This window comes from Podarcis tiliguerta (genome assembly GCF_965153285.1).
Source record: "Podarcis tiliguerta genome assembly, chromosome: 12".
NCBI lineage: Eukaryota > Metazoa > Chordata > Lepidosauria > Squamata > Lacertidae > Podarcis > Podarcis tiliguerta.
The window spans coordinates 20134273-20149950 of NC_139545.1; the positions used below are offsets into that span (position 1 = coordinate 20134273).

Genomic DNA, 15678 nt, shown 5'->3' on the forward strand with positions numbered 1-15678 from the left:
CACCAGCAAAGTCTCAGTTATCTCTTATTCAGCAGGAATGACTAAATTTCAGCAGGGCTCTAATTCCTGGACGCTTGCAAAATATAAAATCGCAGGTCAGGGATGCAATCACTATGAAGCAAACAATAAAATGAAATAAAAATTGGATTGTTCAGCACAGCTTCTTTAGCTTTCCTTCTCCAATTCTCTCCACCCTCTCACTTCAGCTGATTGGTATTTTTGCTGAAGGCCTACTTTAAAAATGCCAGCTCAGCAGGAATGTGAAAGTATCCCAGTAACTAGGAAAGGATTAAAAATAAAGAGCCATTAGGAAAGATATGGAAAATTAATTGGAAACCAGCAGCCGAGGCTAGAATTAAACATATGCAAGGGGCCATCTTTCATTCTATACCATTTTCAGTACAGAAAGTGTTTTATAAATCTTAAACCACTCATTCTTATGATAATCCTGTGAGGAAAATGATTACTGTTTCCATTTTTTACAGCAGATTCCTTAAGGCCATTTACGAGAGTTCAAAATTGAAGGTACATCCATGGAGAAAGAACAAGGGTTGTGGACTCTTTTGCTCTCTATTCTCTTCTATCTTAGCATCATATTTTGAGTGAGGAAGTGATCTCTTTCCCAGCCTGAATCTTTGCATCCCTGAGGATGTAACTTTGGGCTGAGCTGAGCATGTTTAAATTCCACTGATTTCAAAAGGACCACGCTTTGGACACATTCATCCAGAAGACTGTAATGAGTGAATAACTCTTCCACAGATAACAACAGCCACAGTTTCCTGGGTGTGAGCCTCACCATTGCACACAAACCCCCAGAATCAAGCTATGCTTTCGGGTTTCAATGAGCAAGAACTTCCTTCTCAAGATCTGAAACACATTGCTTGCACAAAACCATGTTCAATGTTATATTCTGCTATGTGGATTCTTGCTAGATTCTCTGGAATCCCAGTTCGGATTAAATTGGGAGTCAGGTGGTTCTTTCTGATTTTCTATGTGCCCTGCTTCCACCTAAAGCTGTATCTCAAGTAGGGGCACATAGTGCTACATGTCAGCTTTCTCCAGAGGAGACTTGCTTGGATTGTAAATGAAGATGAGCTCCGTAGTTTGGGCTTCTTAATAAATGTTACTCCGTACCTCACAAGTGCCTACCGAACATATTTCAGTAGGTTATTTCTCTGTGGAAGCAAGGAGCAGAAGAATGGAACGATACAGACACGAGAGAAGAAGTAGAGTAAACGTGAACGTTTACACAGCTCATGGGTGAGCTCTTTTCTTTTCTTTTCTTTTCTTTTCTTTTCACACAAGGATTGGCTCCTGAATTTCACTAAATGCCAGCTCCAGAACTATAATCTGACTGGGAAATACATATCTGAACATAAACTAAAAATGACTATTAGGAACCACACGTTTTCCTAAGAAGCTCTTCCCTTTGAGTCCCACTCCCAAAATAATAATAATAATAATTCTACAACAAATCCTCTGGTTTTCTTGCAGTGTCTTACTCTAAGCTGTTTCACTGAATGCTGTATGACTTTCCCCCTGTAAACTTGTTGGCTTTTGTTTTGTTTTGTTTTGTTCTTCAGGCTCAACATTTCAAAGCCCGTTTAGACTTCCCTGGAGTTTCATGCCCTATTATTATTGTCTTTTAAGAGTTCCATCTTGGTTGTAAATTGCATTTTATATCTTCCTCTAACAGTGTGCAGAACTATTTTCCCCTCACCTCCCCAACCACAAGCCTGATTTTCTTCTGGTTAATTTAATACCTCGGCAACTAGAAATAGCCTTATCAATTTCCTACACATTTTGCTTTGTTTTATTGTGGCTCATTATCTGTCTTATTGTTTTACCTAAGATTAGTACAGCACATTCTCAGTGTATTTCCACAGCATGACTTGTTTCTGTCAGTGTTCTGAGATAACTCTCTACCCCACTCCTCTGATTTCCACATGTTTAGCTGGCGGTTGCTTCCCTGCTGCTTTTAATAGCATACTGTAGTATTGTGTTGGCCACTTTTTCATAGCAGATTGTCTGTTTAATTGCCATTTCCTCCAGAATTGTATTTCCTTTTCAAGCATCAGCACGCTGTACACACATGTTGCAGGGCATGCTGGCATCAGTCATGCATTCTGTGGGGCATGCAGACTTGTTGTCAATACGCCCCATGGCTTGTGTGCATGACACGAGCATGCCCTGTGGTGTGTGTGCACGGCTGCCACAGAATTTTGAGGGCTCCCAGCCCCCTTTTTGAAAATTTGAGGGCCCTTGCTCACCAGATTGCACACCTGGACAGTGCTGTGTGGCACCCAATAGCATAGCCACCAGGGGGACAAAAGGCACTCTACCAATGCTACCCTCTGGACTCAGTAGGATTGGTAACACTGTGTGCCCAATTCCTGTTCCCCAGAGTTGGTCCAGGAGAATACCATGTTGGTGGTATCAAAAGCCAATGAGAGATCAAGAAGCAGGAGGAAGCTTGCATTTCCCCTCTGCTACTCTCTGCAAAGATCAGGGCAACCAAGGGCAACTTGTACACTGCTCTAGAATTGTTAGAATGAAGGGTGGTTTTTGAAAATACTAAAAATGAATATTAATGTGATGTTAAAGCTTTAAAAGGTCATTTGGGGGAGGTGGGGTCCTGGAGGGCAAGCATGTGAATTATTTATTTTCCAAGTTCATTGGTTTGTCCTTTTTTCATTTCCCTGTTAGGGGTATGTGCAACTTGGCTTATATTTCTAGGCTATGGGAGGCAAACACTGTTACTGTTTGATTGATTACTGTTTGTAAAAAAAAAAAACCCGAAACCGAAACCAAACCACAGGTCCCAATTCACAAGGCAGAAATGAAAAGAGATTTTTTTTCAATCCCTGGTAGTTGCACCCCCATGTGTGCTACATAAACCGTGTGATTCTACCTTTACCTATAAGTACATGACATGCTCACATTTGATGACTTTGAACTGCCTTCCTGGAAAGCTTTTCTTCTTCTTTTTACCCCTTTCCTCGACTTGCCTACGCTTCAGCTTCTTCATATATAAAATAGTGACAAACAAAGTATGGGTTGCATGGGTATCTCTTTGCTGTTTTGTGACTGTGTAGGGCTGTGAGAACAAGGAGATATCCAGCTTGTTGTATTTTTGGCATTAAGGCACACAATACAGTTAACAGGCCCTGCTGTTTGCAGAGCTATGACGGCTGTCAACATGAGTCCCAAAGGAAATTAAAAAATGGAGGGCGTAAAGTGGGCCTGCTAGGCAAACTAATGCACGAGGGTGTGTGTTTTGAGTGGAGTGGAGAGAACGTCTACTAAATTGAGTCGTGTTTAATCAGAGACCCAACAGAGTACGAATCAAGCAACTCCTGTACTTCACAATGTGTTCTGTGTGCTTTTACTACAGTAGTAAAATAAATAGATCGGTCGCCATTAGTATGCTCATTTCTCTCCTGAGGTTTTTGCTCTTGCCTGTTTTTAAAAGGCTGGAAAACCGTGTGAAGAACTTCAGTAGACATGACAAGCTTTCATCTGCCCTCTTGAAATACAAGGTGACTGAAACTTGTCAAGCTGGGCTAAAAATGTGGATACTTGTGACTTTTTGAAATGTGTTTCTGGAAGAATGTACCTTATACTACAGTGCAGGAGATATAATAGATCTGTTTACAGGCATGAACATGATCTGCGGAGGCTGGTTCATGTGTGGGAATGGAGCAGTGCCCCATCAACCCCAACCTCAGTCTGCCCTCAGGCAACCCCCAGTTGCCTGCAGGTTTCAGTCGGGGCACCTCTGCCCGTCATTGATTTTTGGCTCCAGTTTCTGAGAGTCTCCTTGCCTTCGCCCTACCTATCTAATGAGCACCAACCATCTCTGAACATGATACTGTATAGATCAGTCTGACGGAGATAAGGGATATATGGGAAGTGCATTTTGATTAAAGACATCCCCAAAAGACACATGTTTATTAGGAGAACCCTCAAGATTTGGTTCAAGCTCCCAAGTTGGTGCTTTGAAAAACAACTTGGGAGTCTGTCCATTTCAACCCAGGGTCATAGTCTTAGCCAGCCAGAGGGGTCTGCTAATTCAAATAAAAGCAAGCAAGCAGCACGGCACTCATAAATGACAGCAACATTAAATGAAAAGGAAGAAATGAAAAAGAACTGTAGGATTTGAGAGAGACCACAAGGGTAAAGGGAGGAACTGGGTTGGACCTAAGCAAAAGAAAAGCTTTGCACCAATTGTGCCACTAGAACTCTTTTATAACATTCCTGCTCCTCAGAGACACAACTTGCGAAAGAGCAAGAAGCATGGCAGAGCCAGCTGTCAGACCAGGCACAGCTTGTAAAAGCTGCTTCTGACCACTGAGGCCGTCAGGGCTTCCAGTGACAAAGCTGGATTCAGAAGCACCCCCAGCCTGCAAACCTGCTCTTTCAGGGGGAGGTGTAACCCTGTCTAGCGAAAGCAATTGAGAAATTTATCAGAGATGTGAAGCACTCCTCCATAGCGCCCCCATCTTTCTGAGATTCAAATTCAGGTTATTTCCCCTCAGCCATCCACCCCACCACTGGCACTGTGCAGTCCAAGGCCCACACAGCCTCTCCTGCTTCAGATGTTATGGCGAAGTAGAGCTGAGTGTCATCACTGAACTAATGTTGCCTTGCCCCCAAACTTATAATGACTTCTCTCAGAATGCCACAAATACCAAATAGCATTGGGAAGAAATCGGTGTCCTGTGGCACCCCATAGTATAACTGCCAGGGGGCTGGAAAGCATTCTCCCAACTCTCTGGACTACTGTAGCACAGTGCCCCCAATTTCTATTCCATGGAGCCAGTCCAGGAGGCTACCATGGTCAATGGTATCAAAAGCCACAGAGAGATCTAGCAGTATGAGCAAGGTCATGCTTCCTCTGTCCATCTCTCTGCAAAGGTCACTTGTCAGGGTGACCAAGGCCGACACATTCCCATGGCCAGGTCTGAACCCAGATTGGAATAGATCTAAATAATCTGTGTCATCTAAGAAGGCTTGCAGCTGCCTCACCACAGCTCACCCCACCACCTTCTCCACAAAGGGAATAGCTGCAACTGGTCAGTTGTTATTCTAAGCCAAAGGGTTCAGGGTTACTTTCTTGAGGAGTGGTCACACCACTTTCAGGGCAGCAAGGATTCTCCCCTCGTGCAATGAAGCACTAACCACGCTGTGTACCCGACCAGTCTAATCACCTCAGCTAGATTTAATAAGCCAAGAGGGACAGGGATCAAGAGGGCAGGTGGCCAAGAGTATAGCTGCCAGCACCCTGTCCACATCAGCTGACTGCATAAAGCTCTGGCATTGGGAATCTCATCTGTAACTGCTACAGCTGCAAAATTAAGGTCATTCCAGAGTCAAGCAACATTATCCTCAAAGTGTGTAGCCACTTGGTCACAGCAGTTTCTCAAATGCTCCAGAGGTCCTTCCACCACAGAGAGAGTCTAAAGGATGCAAGGTATGACTTCAGAGGAGGAAATCCAACCTCATAGGGCCCCTTCAGTCTGCCGAACCTTTCACATCCGTTGACTCACACTTGGTGGAGATTGGTAGGGATGGATCGGGAGTGGGCTGGGGACAAATCGGGAGAAGGCATGGCTTGAAAGAATCCATAGCCTTCTCAGTCCCCTGATTTGCCCTTAAAAGAGGGATAAGCCTGTGCCACCCTTGGAGCTGATGTATATTGACTTCCTCCCATGGGAAGCAGTGAATGGGGAAATGTTTCAGCTCACAAGGAGAAAGGATGGAGTGCAAGAAGAACACTCCTTGCTCACTTCTGTCCTGCCAACAAGAACATGGTTGGACTTTGCATATTGCAGTTTGTCCACCACATCTGCTTCCTCTCTTGACACTGTACTGTGGCTTCTCCTGGCTAGTGCCCAATAAAAAGAATTACATGTGTATTATCATTGTTATTATTAACAATGCTTTAATGAATGGAGCTTTAATGAATGGAGGAAAACAAAGACCACAACCCCTGTCACTTCAACCCTGTTGCCTTTGCAGAAGTCATTTTCATTGCCCAGCTCATGCTAATTGCTATTTGAAAACCAGCATTGGACTAGAGGGATCTGGTCTGATCCAAGGGGGACTGTCCTTAGCTTTCTACACAATTTCATGCATATCTGCTTGTACCTCCCAGTAGCCAAGTGTTTCAATGCAGTGCTTTCCTTTGCAGCAGGATTTTTTGTTGTCCTTACCTAGTAAATAAATGCACCTCTGCTCAATAAATTTTTAACATCACTAAAAAGAGGTTTTGAAGGCCCGAAGTAGCACCAAGCTCTGGGCTAATCTCGTTAACTTTGCACTTTTTGTACATTTCATAAGAATTGCCAAGTTTAATCAGAGCTGTAACACTCCAGGAACCTATTTGGTTTGAAATAATTTAATTTCCAAAGTTCTTTGACCTGAAAGCTTGGTAAACAAGCAAGCAGAAAGCAGGCCTGACATTTCTCAGCATTTAAAAATAACTTTGGGTTCCAATTCCACATGTGCTTACCTGGGAGAAATGCCGCACTGAGGCCAGTTGCAGACGTGCATAGATTGCCCTGCTATACAGTTGGAAATAGGTTGTTTATCCACAAGGCTTTGATTTCCATGTATTGAGAAAGAAAGGCAAAATGCACCCCTGTTCATGACAAGGTCCCCCTTGTTTACCTATCCCACCTTTTAATGTGGATAGACTATTTTCCCTGTTGATGGAATGTGGAGAACCTGCAGGAAGACAAACACAAGATTGAGTGATGTCATCATCACCATGATGACCAGCAATAACTTGATTCCAGCTCAGAGGGAAAACAGCATGTTGAGCTGGCACAACCCACAGAGATGGTAGATACGGACACTGGGGCTGAGCTTCAGGGACTCCTGAATCACGTTCTGCTATGTTCTCCAGAGGTAGCACTGTAACTAAACAAGAGGAAGATAACAGCCTTTGCCACCCTCCAGGCTGTTCATAAGAAAGAAGGCAGGCAGTAGGTGCTAGCTGAGGGCAAACTGAGCTTGGTGGGACAGTGCCCCATTTGCTCTAATGGACTAACCTACCCTGCCATAAGCAGCCAGACAAGGCATTCTTGGAGGCTGTGAGCCCTCGCTTCTTGCTAGGGAGAGCCAATGTGGTGTAGTGGTTAAGAGCGGTAGACTCGTAATCTGGGGAACCAGGTTTGCGTCTCCGCTCCTCCACATGCAGCTGCTGGGTGACCTTGGGCCAGTCACACTTCTCTGACGTCTCTCAGCCCTACTCACCTCACAGAGTGTTTGTTGTGGGGGATGAAGGGAAAGGAGAATGTTAGCTGCTTTAAGACTCCTTCAGGTAGTGATAAAGCAGGATATCAAATCCAAAGTCTTTTCTTCTTCTCTTCTATGCATGCAGATCAGGAAACTATAACTCCAGAACTTGACTTACATCTCCACGCTTTCTTTTCTTGTCCCCTCTACTTAAATTCTTTTGGACAGTATGTCACCTGGCATCTAACTTTGCCCAGGAATGAATACACTATATTATTAATCTCATGTTATTTTCCGGTTATGTAAGAGCACATTAGAATTGTCGTTTTAAATCAGTCCGCAAGCCAATGTGATGATCTTAATGTGCTGCCTAGATGTGTATCTGCACTGAATTAAACAGTAATTTGGCAGTCTCTTCTGCTAAATGCAGCAAGATAGCTAGTTAGCGTGATATGCCCAGGCAAATGTATTGTGTTGCAGTGACAGAGATAATTCCCCACAGGGATTATACTGGCATTTGACTTGATTCTTTCTGAAAAATTAACTCAGCATGCCCTTTAAGTTGAGGGAGCAAATATGTATTGCAGATTTTTCTATGAATGCTAACAAATGGGAGCTCTGGATATGAACTCTAGTCACAAACTGTGGCTGAATTTAAACTACTTCTTCTTTTAGAATGCCCTGATTTGGGGGGACAGCACCTTGATTGGAAGTTACAGCAGATTGGCTACGCAACATGTGTTAGTTTTGAGATAGAAACTGTTGCGCCTTTTCCCTTTTTATTGCTTAAATTTAATTCCCGAGTAAATTTTTTACATTCTGCTCCAGGCCAGTCAGGCAGTGCTTTGAAAACCTGTTCTAGAGGAAGTGATACATTATTAATGCCTTAATGTAGTTGGAAATATTTAGTTTCGTCTGCCTCCCCACTCCCCTGCTTTACTAAGAAGTCATCTCAGGTCATAAAATAGATTGAGATTGGTGGGGAAGAAAAGGTAGCTTTCTCCAAACAAATGTTTAGCAGAGAATGCAAATAGTTTCTGCAAGGTAGGTATGTCCGGTCAGTCTTTGTACTGCAGACAGCTCCTGTTCCCGAAGAAGATAAATAATACTCAGGGTCCCGGAAGGGGAGAAAGTGCCGCTGCACATTTTCTGTGTTCAACCGACAAAACAACATGTCTAAAAGGGTATTAACATTTCTTCGCCTCCTTCAGGTGCTACATCTGTATCATCTAAAATAGCTCCAAATATTAAGAGATGAAATAGCAGGAACTTGTAAAAGTGTGGCAGTGAGAAAACAGGATTAAAAATAACTGAAACCTCTTCTTGTTCAGACAGTTTTTGCGTTGTCATTTTAGCTGCTGCGACTGTTGTGTTTCAGTTTATAGTTCAGGATTGCTTTAGTTGGTTTCATGCAAATGTTGTTTGGGGCTCGCCCTGGGAGCTAGTGTGATGAAGAGCAAGCTATAAATATGCTCAATAAATAAATAAATAAATAAATAAATAAATAAATAAAGCAAGCCATGATTATTTGCACACTAGAAACAATAATAGTAGGTCGGAACTAATTTAGTAGGATACAGGTAGGTATCAGGAACACCAACTGGAAGTGCTGTGGATAACAGAGGTCTGATAGCCCTAAAGTGCAAGAATGGTTACTTCCAGGTTGCAGTTTAGACTGAAAGGCATGTTTCAAGCCGCCCCCAGCACAAAAGTGATCTGTTGATTAATCATCTTAGTAAACCTTTGGAAGCCTTTACAGAGGGAATGAGCAATTCCCCTTATCACAATTGATGATTTTATTAAAATGCAATTAGAACAAATCTTTCGAAACTCTGCTTTTAGACCCACATATGATTTATCTAACTCATGCCAGATTCTATAGCTTCAAATAAATGAGTTTTTTATTATCGTTCTAACATTGGCAGTATATTGTTGGTGGTGTCAAGTCCTTTTGCAGAACATGTATATGACCAAGCAAGCACAAAAGAAGACATTAGCTAATGTGTAGGGTTTGGCCCTACCATTGGGCAGAATGTCGTGGCTGCACATCTTGGGTTTCATGAAAGGGCAGCAAAATGACTTGGGCTGCTTCTGCTAGTGTGAATACAATTCCACGATGAAGCAATCCATGTGCCACTGGTGGTGATATACAGAATCCATCCCAATATGGAATAGTGAATGCCCACACAAGCAGTCCAACTATAAGACCTGAAGTAGAGCCCTCCTAGATCAGACCAAAGGCCTATCTCGTGCAGCATTACATTGCATACATTACATACTGTCTCTTATCCTGGAAGTATTATCCAGTAGTAGCCCAAAGGGTGTTTGGACGCATTGGTGTGCAGTCCAGCAACTGCTGGCTACGTCGCCCACTACTCACATGTTTTGTGTAAGGTCTATGCGCTTTCCAGCACATTTTCCTGTAATCAGTTTTACAGCTGTAGACAGCTTAGAAGCCACACAAGCAAAAAGGAGTATACAAATTAAATAGAAAATAAATAGATCGCCTCAATGCAAGGGGAGATCTCAGCCCATCAGGTCTCCCATGTGTAGGCATTTTCTGTGCCTACACTCCTTTGCAGGCATGTGGGGCCTGAAAGTACTCCTGTCCACAAATGGAAACAGCAATCCACATACAAATGAATATCCTAGTGTGGATTCAGCCTAAGGTAAAGGTAAAGGTACCCCTGCCCGTACGGGCCAGTCGTGTCCGACTCTAGGGTTGTGCGCCCATCTCACTTAAGAGGCCGGGGGCCAGCGCTGTCCGGAGACACTTCCGGGTCACATGGCCAGCGTGACGAAGCTGCTCTGGCGAGCCAGCACCAGCGCAGCACACGGAAACACCGTTAACCTTCCCGCTATAAAGCGGTACCTATTTATCTACTTGCGCTTAGGGGTGCTTTCGAACTGCTAGGTGGGCAGGAGCTGGGACCGAAAGACGGGAGCTCACCCCGCTGCGGGGATTCGAACCGCCGACCATACGATCGGCAAGTCCTAAGCACTGAGGTTTTACCCACAGCGCCACCCGCGTCCCTAAGGTAGTTGATAATTAATGGGACTTCTGTCGTGATGACTAACTAGTTCTATTGATTTCAGTGGGCACTAAGGTAACCTAATTTAGACTGGAATTGAGTCAACCCACTGGAATTGGCTGCATGGTGACTATTTCAAAATCATGCACATCGCTTCTCTCCCTGTGGCTATCTAGTCATGTGCATTTGCAGAAGTTGCCTGCAATTATTTAAAATCAAAATTTGTGATGGCATCTGAAAAGCTTAAACTTATGACTATGGGCTACATTTATCCAGTTGACTGACTCACAGGATTTTCAAGTATTCCCGGACTGAATGGCTGTATAGATTGACCCAAAACCTCCCATTCTCCTACTCAGAGCTCTATACAAATTCATCTTTTATTGATCCTCTTTGTTCTGCTTTTTCCTTCTTCACCGCTATCCATCAAGATACCTCCAATCTGTGGATGCGAACAAAGACCAAATTACATTAATGCGGTTTTCAGGTGAAAAAGCTTTTGGACCTTCTGATTATGAGAAGCCAATTCCTGTTGCAGCTATAATATATCTCCAGAATTGCATGCGTTCTGCAGTTCTGTGCCTACTAGACAAAGCATGGAATCTTTTTTAAGAATCCCAGTGTTTGTGTGTTGTTTTAAAAGGTAGGTTTCTGCCTCTCATGGCTGAGAATATATGCACATATGTGTAAAGCCACTTCCTACAAAAATCTCTAAATATGACTGCCACCGGTTAAGGGTGGGACTCCAGTGTCTTGAACAACTCCTAGCTTCTTCCAAGGACTGGTGGTAGCACACTACATTACACACACACACACACACACCTTTTGTAAATCTGCTTAGTGTGTATAATTTATTCTAGTTGCAGAATTCAATCTTTTCTGGTAAGTTTTTTTTCCTTAGCACAGAATTAAGGTTACCTTGGCACAGCTTAAAAATGAAATTATAGCCCAGTGTTTGCATAGCCATATATTGTGTTCCCTGTAGGAGAATAGATTCTGCAGCTTGCAGTGGCTATATTATTTTCATCAACTCTCCAGCTATTCTCTGTTCTATTAAATCTCTCTCTTTCTCATTTCTGTAGTTCTTTATTACCCCTCCCCTTACTGCTGTTTTCTTAATTTAATTTTCAGATCTATAATAGCTCTGTAAATCATTAGCAGATATAGTTTCCACAAATGTGATATGCCTAATAAAGCTGTACAATATATGTATTTTTTCCCAGGCTCGAGCAATTCATGTAGATGTGATACTAAAGCCAACAAGTGCTTTCCCATCTTTCAGATTCTGGTTTGCTGATACAAATCTAATCAACAAAGACCGGCTGACATGTTTGTGGGGTTGGAGTCCAGCCAATACAAGGATGGTTGTCTGGTTGTGCTTATGCATTTACAGGAGGGGTGGGGAAACTGTGGTCCTCCTGATATTGCTGGAACCCAGCTCCCACCATCCTTGACCACCAGACATGGGTGCCCAGAAATATCTTGAAGGCCACAGGTTTCCCATCCTTGGCTGGACCTAGACACATCAAATAAGTGTTTCACTTAAAAGGGTTTTAAACTCTGCATTAGAAATCAGGATGGCAAAAACCAGTACTTCACAGCACCATCTGGTGTCACAGTTTTAGAATGTATAAACAACACATATAAAGAGCCTTTTCTTTGCCAACGTTGCTAAATTCCCTGTTTAGCATTCTTCAGCTGAAGTTTTCTGAGTGTGTCAAGATTCTGGATGGCTCAATAAGAACATAAGAAGAACCGATGATCTAGTCTAGGGTCCCACCTCACAGCTGCCAACCAGAGCCCTGTGGGAAACCTGCAAGCAGGACCTGAGCACAAAAAAATTCCAGCAACTGGTATTCACTGGTATGACTGGAGGCAGAGCAGAGCCATCATGGCTAGTAGCCATGGAGCCAAGCACTGATGTAACCATTTTAAGTTGTGTAAGATTATAATTTGGCAGACCTGATGTGACACACTTTGCAGTGAAAGCATACTTTAATTGTCATTAAATAGTATCTTGAGGGTTAATCATGATCACAGAAGAGTTAAAGTTAAATATCTAGATGGTAAAACTACACATTAATTCTTTCCTGCACTAGTTATTCCCAAGTCTTTAAAAAAACCAAACAAATTGGACCACTGATTCCCATTTATTCAGTATTTTTTAATATGCTTCTTGCTTTTCTAACTTTATGGTCAGTGACCCCCAGCTGTTCACACAACTTTGTAATTAACTTAGCTTAATTGCTTTATGATCCACCTTCCAGTATTGGTCTTAAAGGATTCTTGCAATTGTAATTATATATAAAACTTATGTCTGAAATTCTCCAAGAACTCAAGAACCTTTAGTGTAAATTAAAAGGAACAATAGTGGTTAGCAACTAAATTTACTCAAATACTTTCATTAATAATAGTGATGTCTCTAATGTTTCCTTGCTTTCCAACATTCCCACCAAATATGAAAAAAAATGCACTCTCTTTCCTTACAGAACCACTGGCTTACCACTTTACTATTGAATTTTTTTTATTTGTGTGTGTGTGGTACAGACCCTAGCCATATGATGACACAACTGAACTCTGGTTTCGTTTCCTCCTCCCACCCCAGTATAGGTTTATATTTTTATTATTGTCTGTAGTGCTGATCTGCAGTACATTACACTCACAGCTTATGCACATTTAACTTTATCGCTTGGCAAACATTAAAAATATAAGAGACGTCAGGTGTTTGGGGGAAAACAACTTTGGCAGCCTCACCTGCCATTGCACCCAAAATATTTTGACTATACACAATTTTGGCTTTAGGCACAACCCCCAGAATGTAACCTTCACATACCGGTAAGTTGCAGCCTTACTCTAGTATGTAGTGACTTTCACATAATAGAATAAGTCAGTGGTATAGCATGGGTTGCTGGGGCCTGGGATGGGACAGGTGGTGGGCAGGGTGGTGGGGGTGGACTGGGCAACTGGGGTGGGGGCACATGCATGGAGCCTGTCTGAAGGGTGAACAGAGCCTGCCTCCATCCACCTGCCCAGTAGACAAACCTGCCTCCTGCCACACCTCAACTGCTATGGCTCTGTGCCTGTTGTGGGGGTGCCTGATTGTGCCCCCTCAAAAATGTACACCCGGGGCCATGGCCCCCCTGCCCCCCATGCCTCTGGAGCAAGTACCATGTGTATTATGGGACTCAGGCACAAGACTGGTCAGGAAAATAAATTTCACACTCTGTGTTCCACATGCATTAAGTAACCAGGGAAGGACAAATTGGTTATTTTTGGTTTCTCTCTATTTATCATTTTCCAGTCTTAAGTTCAGAGCACCACATTTATGCATTTTTGATGTTTTATTATTATTTTTAGTCCTCATGAAAATTTGTCAGTGTTCTGGTGCAAATTTCTCCTCATATATACATTTCCGTATGCAATTTTGCCCAATAGCACACATTTTGCAAGCAATTTTCTCTAACATAATGCATTTCATAGGATGCTTTTGTTAGCTTATGCATTTCAATGCACACTTTCTCCTAATATACACATTTTTGCACCCATTGGTTGGTTGGAGAACCATGTCACAAAATTCTGAGAAGTGGTCATTTTGAAGGATGGCTGGGCTTTTATTCACATGTTGTTTGAGAAAGCAAGAATTGGGTAGGTTCACATTAAAATCCAATCCAAATCAAATTTCCTTTCAATCCCTGTGACTAACCAAGAAATATTGTATGGATGTGGGTCAATTACTTCCCCAGGGCAATGTCCAGGTATGAACAGAAAAAGGTAAATCCCAAATGCAGAAAAACCTGATGTCAAAAATAAATCGAAAAACCCTCCCAAGCAAACCCATAATGAAGTCAAACCTTCAGCTAAGGCTGTATATTTCTAATACATATGTAGGGCATTTCTTGAAAACCCTTTTACATTCTTAAAGTTTTCAAATAATTATCTAGCTGGGGAAAAAAATATTAGCTAGTTTGCTGATGCTGAAAATCCGTTTCTAAGTGGCGCACAGCATAATAGACCAGATTTGGCATCTTTAAGAGGATTGAGGACCTTGAAGATAGCTCTTATGACATATTCTTGCCTTACCAAAATGTGGCTCTTGAAGTCTTAATGTCATACATTTCCCCCCTCTAGTGTGACAGTTTTGCTTATTAATCATGTGAATTGTAAATTCCAAACCACCGTTCTGTGGGTTTTGAATTAACGTGCAACTGCTTAAAATAACTGGCATCACACATAGTACTTATCCATGTTTTTACCTGAAACTTTGCATTTTCAGCTTCACATGTAATACTGACCTTTCTTCTTCTTCCTCCTTCTCCTCCTCTCATTTTCTTTCATTTGACATTGTAGAAACCCTCACATCTTCAAGAGTCTGGAAAGGCCCTGTAGCTCATTTGTGGAGCTCTGAATATAGAAGATCCCATCCCATTTGCATCTCCACTTAAAATAATCCCAGGCAGGAGGACTGGAAAGACACCAGCTCCGATCCTTGGAGACCTGCTGCCCATCAGAGTAGATCAGGGTACCAATGACATGCCAATGACATGCTAAACTACAGTTCACACCATCAAAGACATACCTAAGGGTTGAAAAAACTGTCCTTCATCGGGGATGCAGGCCTGGGTGGGTTATATACAAGGCAGCTTCATGCATTCAAGCACAATCCCCAAAGTAGGATTTGACATGAGCAGTTGTCCTGCAGTTTCCATGAAATATCTCCCTCCTCCAGATAAACCCCTTCCCCTTCTCAATATGTACAGTTTAAGCCATTTGGAAACATCAGCAATGCTTTTGGAAAGTGCTTATTTTTAGAAATGATGAGCAAACTTACAGGAATGGCAAGGAAAAACAAGAGAAGAAAAAGCTTACTACGACATAATTTGTTGTCTTAGTATAAAATCAAATCTAATCTAGGTATAATGGATATAAGTCTATGATCCCCAAACGGAATATATTACTCAACAGTGGCAAAACTCTGGCTTTACTGCCAAGTTGACTGCTGAATCATTTAAAGAATGGCTTAGTGCCCAAGGCTCAATTTCTGTTGTGTGAGGAGTCCTGTCTTCCAAGTTTAAATATTCTTTCTTCTTATTTAAATGTATTCATGTTCTTCCTAATTCTCTCTTTTCTAGATGTCCCAACTGCGACTTCATTAAATTTCTCCTTCCCCTACAGCACTTGCTAGTCTTGACTCTTCATGAGCTCTGATCGAGTACAAAGGTAGCTCATTTAAGTTTCTCCTTTGCTACAATCCCCATGTATCATGTTTCTCTGGGATTATTTTGAAAAGTTTCATTTTAGTAGAACTATCAGGATTGAGGGCTTTGATCTACAACTTGGCTGTTGTGGAAATGAGCCAAGCCCCGGAAGGGTGTAGTCACTTGCCATACACACCCCGCTAGTGTCT

General features: G+C 42.4%; 1 protein-coding gene across 2 annotated transcripts in view; it reads left to right on the forward strand.

The window, feature by feature from the left end:
• ZNF385D (zinc finger protein 385D) overlaps positions 1-15678 on the forward strand; it is a 547534-nt gene that overhangs the window by 112439 nt on the left and 419417 nt on the right. The gene's annotated exons all lie outside the window — the stretch shown is intronic.